Source organism: Asparagus officinalis, chromosome 8, assembly GCF_001876935.1.
Source record: "Asparagus officinalis chromosome 8, Aspof.V1, whole genome shotgun sequence".
Taxonomy (NCBI): domain Eukaryota; kingdom Viridiplantae; phylum Streptophyta; class Magnoliopsida; order Asparagales; family Asparagaceae; genus Asparagus; species Asparagus officinalis.
In genome coordinates, this window is record NC_033801.1 from 50571154 (window position 1) to 50577153 (window position 6000).

Here is a 6000-nt window from a genome sequence, read left to right on the forward strand (position 1 = left end):
GTTCTAAACGTGTGACTCTAGAGAACGCCAACAAGGCAGCAAATCCTCAAAAGGAAACATGTTTGTCAGACGATAACGTTATACCTAAGAAGTCGTGCCAACACGCGATAGATTGCTCCGGTCATTATGCCAATGAGTTATACTATCAGGCTGGGGGTACGAATAGATCTCGAAAGAGAGATACCCAGGAGATGGACTTTCATTGTTCATGTGCCAAACTAATCAGGATAGTATTATCAGTGTGTAGCTGTCCCAAGACCACTTCACAGAGGGTCTCGGTATTCCAAAGGCTTTCCTCTGAAGGGTCAAAGTCCATGTCAAAGCGTTTACGCAAGAAACGTTCAACCGTTCAAGGTGACGAACTTCCAGAAGTCATAATTAATATGGCTGATAAGGAAAAGTCGACTCGACCTTCTAGTTTAGACCCCCTCAAATCGCATCATCTAACCCGGTTGTGATCGAGAACCATTAGACAAATGGATTATCAGAGGATGAATAGAGGACTATCCTCGAAGGATGAAGTATCAGATGCCAACTCTACAGTCGCTTCTGACAATACGGTATCCAGCCTAGGACAATCCCGCGAGGCATTTATGATCAAAACCAAGCAAATGATCAAAATCCTTGAATATGCTCTGGCCAAGGAGAGAGAGAATTTTAAATTTGAAATAGAAATGGCTATGCAACAGATGAGGGAAACGCATGACCAACAGATTCGGGCTTTGTCTAATCAGATTGGCGAATCCAGTCATCACAAACAATGCCTACCGGGCAGGTGGCAATTCAGACATGGACGAAAATCTCAATGCTGATAACCCTCCCATTGACCAAAACGTTGGGGGTGGCCCCATTAAAGACAACAACACTAGGGGTGGTCCCACCGAAGATGGTAATATTAGGGGTGGCAGCGTTGTTCCTCTCAGAAATCATCCAAAGCATAATATAGACGAGGACGAAAAGATGAAAGACCTCAAGAGCAAAATCAACGCTCTGATGTCTACTCGAGAGGTGAAGAAGACCGGTGTTCCGTGTCCTTACCCGAGAGAGTAGGAGTCAATCCCGTACCCAGTGAAGTTTAACCTGATCAACTTCACACCATTTGACGGGAAGGGCTCGCCCACTCAATATCTGATCTACTTCAAGTCCCACTTGGGCATGATTTCTGGTAATGAAGCCTTGATGGTTCAGTCATTCGTGGTCACTCTTCGTGGGGCTGCCTTCGATTGGTACCGCCGTCTCAAGCCTAGAAGCGTGAACAGCTAGGATGACATGGAAAGCTTATTTCTTGGCAATTTCTTTAATGATGACACCGAGGTATCAATCAGGATGCTCTTTGAGGAGAAATAGTGTGACGCCCCAGGGTTCACACAAGGCTGCAGTCCAAGGTGAAACCCGGATTGTCAAACCTGCCAAGCACCAAACACCATGCTACGACATATTTCACAATCACAGTCACTATCTCTCTAGTGGAAACAAAAAATAGGTGAAGGTACAAAACAGGCAAATAATAGAAGTAGTACAAAATCATATATGCACAGAAGAAGTATATCAACAAATGAGCCCAACTGAAATAGAATGAAAATATCTCTGAGTCAGAAATACATCTCAACACAATGAGACAAATGAAATCTCACTAAGGCACTCAGCCTCTACAAAATGAATACAACTCTAAAATCTGAACAATGAACATAACTATATAGTGGAGCTTCAACTGCTAAAACTATACGACGGCGACTATGCTAGAACTCCGTCATCCTGCAGCTCTCCGAAACTTTGATCTGCCTGAAAGATACAATTTAAATAAAAGAACAACAACAAGAGCGTCAGAGCGCTACAGTAAGATCACCTCCATCCGCCCCTAGGGGAAGGGCTGTTATATGAAGTGAAGGCTCTATCTATTAAGCATAGTCTCTACCTATATTATTTTCCTCGTATCTAATGGAGTTAATATTTAGTCACCTACAAGACGAGACGGAGTACGTCGAGGGAAATAATCCGAATAAAGAAACCCTCATATATATACCATATGTCTCAAATTGTAGATCCATAAATACAAATTCTAACTCTATGAATGAAATTAACACTCAAAAGAAAATACTCCAAGCCTAAACCATATAGGACCAATGTCACAATCTCGAACTACATTCTCAAGTAGTTGGCGTAATTATAAGAGAAAATCATCCAACTCAAAAAAAATCACCATAGGCCATATCTTGTATGCCACGAAACAAAGAATGTACCCTACTCATGGGTAATCTAACATAGGAGTAATTATTACTGATAATACATATATGTGTGCATCTCTTTATGCAATAGCGATACTCTTGTAATATTCTTACTCAATCGCTCTGCGACAATAGGTTTTATCTCCCTATCCCAGATACATGGAATGCTGATACTTTTATAATTTCTTACTCAATCGCCCTGCAGAAATAAGTTTTATTATCTCCCTATTCCGGATACATGTAATAACGATACTATTGTAATACTCTTACTCAATCGTTCTGCGGTAATAGGTTTTATCTTCATATTTCCGAATACGTGAAAGATCAAATACTAGTCATGTGTATTTATAAATTTTAACTTGTGACAAAAGTGTGTTAATTTAATACAAACTAAGCATAAGTGCACATATCTCGGTGTGCGTGTCCACATCTGAAGTTCACCATCATCCCAGGTGTTTAACAAGTTATAAATGTTATAATATAACAGTACAAGGCCGAGAGACTCGTTCAAAGACCAAAACAACCGAACAAAACATGCACATGCTCAAAAGAGGTTGGCGGTCGACCGCAATTATGCGGCGGTCGACCGCGATAGGTTTTCAGGGTTTCCCAGGCTGCTGCTTAGCACGCGGTCGACCGTGGACAGATTTTCCAGACTGTGCAGGTTTCTACACTGTGTTGTATTCATGTCGATTTTTGTGATCTAAACTAGTTTAAAACATGTGAAACTTGCTTGAAAACAAGACAACAGCAGATACATACTTCTAGAAACAATCTCAACATATATAGCATGAATATTTATAACAAGAAACATGCTTAATCCTTAAACTTTTATAAAACATAAAACAAACTCTTGTGTTAATCAAATTAGGGTTTTTCCAACCTAATTACTTAAATTCTTCTATCTAAAGCATGAACTTTTAACATATTAAACATAAACATGATTGCCAAACAACTTAGAAAAGATATACATTCATTAAATCATATTTTTAATATTTAGGTATCACAAACCTAGGGTTTTCTCATCTTTAATCCACATGCAAACTCAATTAAAAGTCAAATTAGGGTTTAAACATGATTAGCACATGATTAACAAGATAAAAATGAATTTAAAAGCAATCCTAATGATCATGATCATATTTCTATTATAAATAGCAAGAAAAACATGTAGATCTAACATTTGTTTAAGATCTAACAACAAAAATCTAATCTTTTTCACATTAGATTAAGATCTAAGCATGTAAACACAAATTAAACTTCTAAGCTAGTTATTTAACTATGGGGATGGATTTGGATGTAATTGATCTTGCCTTAATCTCATGTGTAAGCCTCTGAAACAATCAGCAAGCAAACCACAAGCATGAACAACCCGTTCTCCCTCGCTACACGTCGATGATCTCGCCCTCGTGCCAGTGTTTTGCTTCACAAAGCTCTCCAAACTCATAAGAAAAAAGGTCTAGGGTTTTTTAGGGGAGAGAGTGGCTACTAGGGTTTATAGATAGGATAAAAGAAAAGAATTTTCGTAAAAAACATAGGTATTTATAAAGGCAAACCCGAAACAAACCTGTTTGACCCGAACCAAGAAACCTAGTCTGACTAGGAAAACAACCTTCGGTATTTTAGCTATAACTTTCTCATACGACATCAAAATGAGGTGATATAAGATTTGTTTGAAAGATATTGAAGAGACCTACAACTTTGGTCTTTTACACTTTTCCATATTCTGAATGTATCGGTGTATAAAATATAAAAACTCTTAACTAGTCATTATTCCCAGATTTTCACTCTTTTGGCCTTTGTGCATGTTTTGTGCATTTGCATACATATTTTTACAAATATACATTAATTTAATCTCAAATCAATTCTTATTATACTCATATATCAAAATATATTATTTTTGACCATATAACATATTTATCATTATTTATCATAAAATATTTAAATTTACGGGGTTTTACATTCTTCCCCCCTTAAAAGAATTTCGTCCTCGGAATTCCGCAATCGTATCTTAGGAATTAATAATATGAGAAAAGCACTAAGAGATAATAATTCAGATAAGGAAACCCTTTCGTACACATCTCGTACCATTAATCTCTAGATATGAATCACTAGCAATATTTATGCTTAACAATCTAAAATACGAATACTTCCACTTAACCCCTAACTAAATGAAACTAGTACATCGTGCAAAAAATCCAAACAAGGAACCCCCTATATATATACCATGTATTCCGAATGATTAGGAGCTAAGTGTTAATACCCTCATTTTAGTGTTAAATATAAATATGACCATATAGAACAATCAAAAATCATAAACATCAATAAGCTATAACCAAATCAATTTACCCACTCAAACAATTGCGGGTAGTCGTGACGCATATCCTCCTCGCGCTCCCAAGAAGCCTCCTCATCTCTTTTCTATCTCTATTGAACTTTATATTAAGGTATTACTTCCTTTCTAAGCCTCTCGTCCTCTCTAGTAAGAATACAACCTGTGATCTCCACGGTAGTTAAATCTATCTGAAACTCAAATTCTGGTGCATTAATCACCCTATGCTACTCCTCGTCGCGCAATTACTTCTAAATTATCAAAACATGGAAAAACATCGTGTCTACTCGACATTGATGCTAGAAGATCTAGACCATACAAAATGGCTCCAAAAATGTTCAACTCTCATGAACGGACCAATATATCTCGGGGTAAACCTTCCCCGTCTACCGAGTCACTGAACTCATCTGCGGTATTTTCAATAAGGCATAGTCCCCAATATAGAACTCTAACGGTCCTCGTCTCTGGTCTACGTAACTCTTCTGATGACTATGCATTGCAAGAATGAGTTCCCGAATCTCCGTTACATTTTCTGTAGTCTGCCTTACAAGCTCCTGTCTAAGCAAAAAACTTTCTTGTAATTTTGTCCAATGAATAAGCAATCTATAATGCCTCCCATATTATGCCTCATACGGTGGGATGCCAATAGTCTATGATAAATGATATTATAATCACACTCAATCAATGGAATATGATCCTCCCAGCTATCCTGCAAGTCTATAATACATGTTTGCTACATGTTTTCCGACACTTGGTTTACTCTCTCCGTTTTTCCATCCGTCTGTGGGTGGACAACACTAAAATATCACAATTGGGTACTGAATAAATCCTAAAAACTTCTCTAGAAGTGTCTTTTAACATCTTTGTACATTTTTCTTGTGCCTGAATGCATTGTATATCTGTTATGATATGCCTAAACTGTCATGAAATAAGCCATACCCTCCGGGTCTACATCAAAATACCTTGTAGTCCTGCTAATGACGTGTCCACGTAAATGAAAAATGTTGTATCACTGCTCAGAAAAGTCAAAATTGTTATTGTAGTCTATCTAGCCTTAATAGTCTCAAAGGTTCCCTGGCACCCAGTTCCCAAAGCAAACTATACACCCTTCTTCGTAAGTTGTGTAAGTGGTATCACAATCTCTTATAGCCAAAACTTGTATTTGTTGAACTCGGTGTATCACTGATGCCTCTAATCTCGACTGTCCGCTATGCCCGCAATGCTAATAGAGGATACCGCTCGCGCTCTGCCTCTGATCTCGAAAAAAATAATGATCTCATCAAAAAAAACGACTAGGAACTGGTCCTAGCACGGACGAAAATACCCGATTCATCAAATCTATGAATACCACGGGTGCATTGGTCAGCCCAAACAGCATAACAAGAACTCAAAAGACCCATATCGAGTCAGAAAATACGGTTTTAGGAATATCCATTTATCACAATC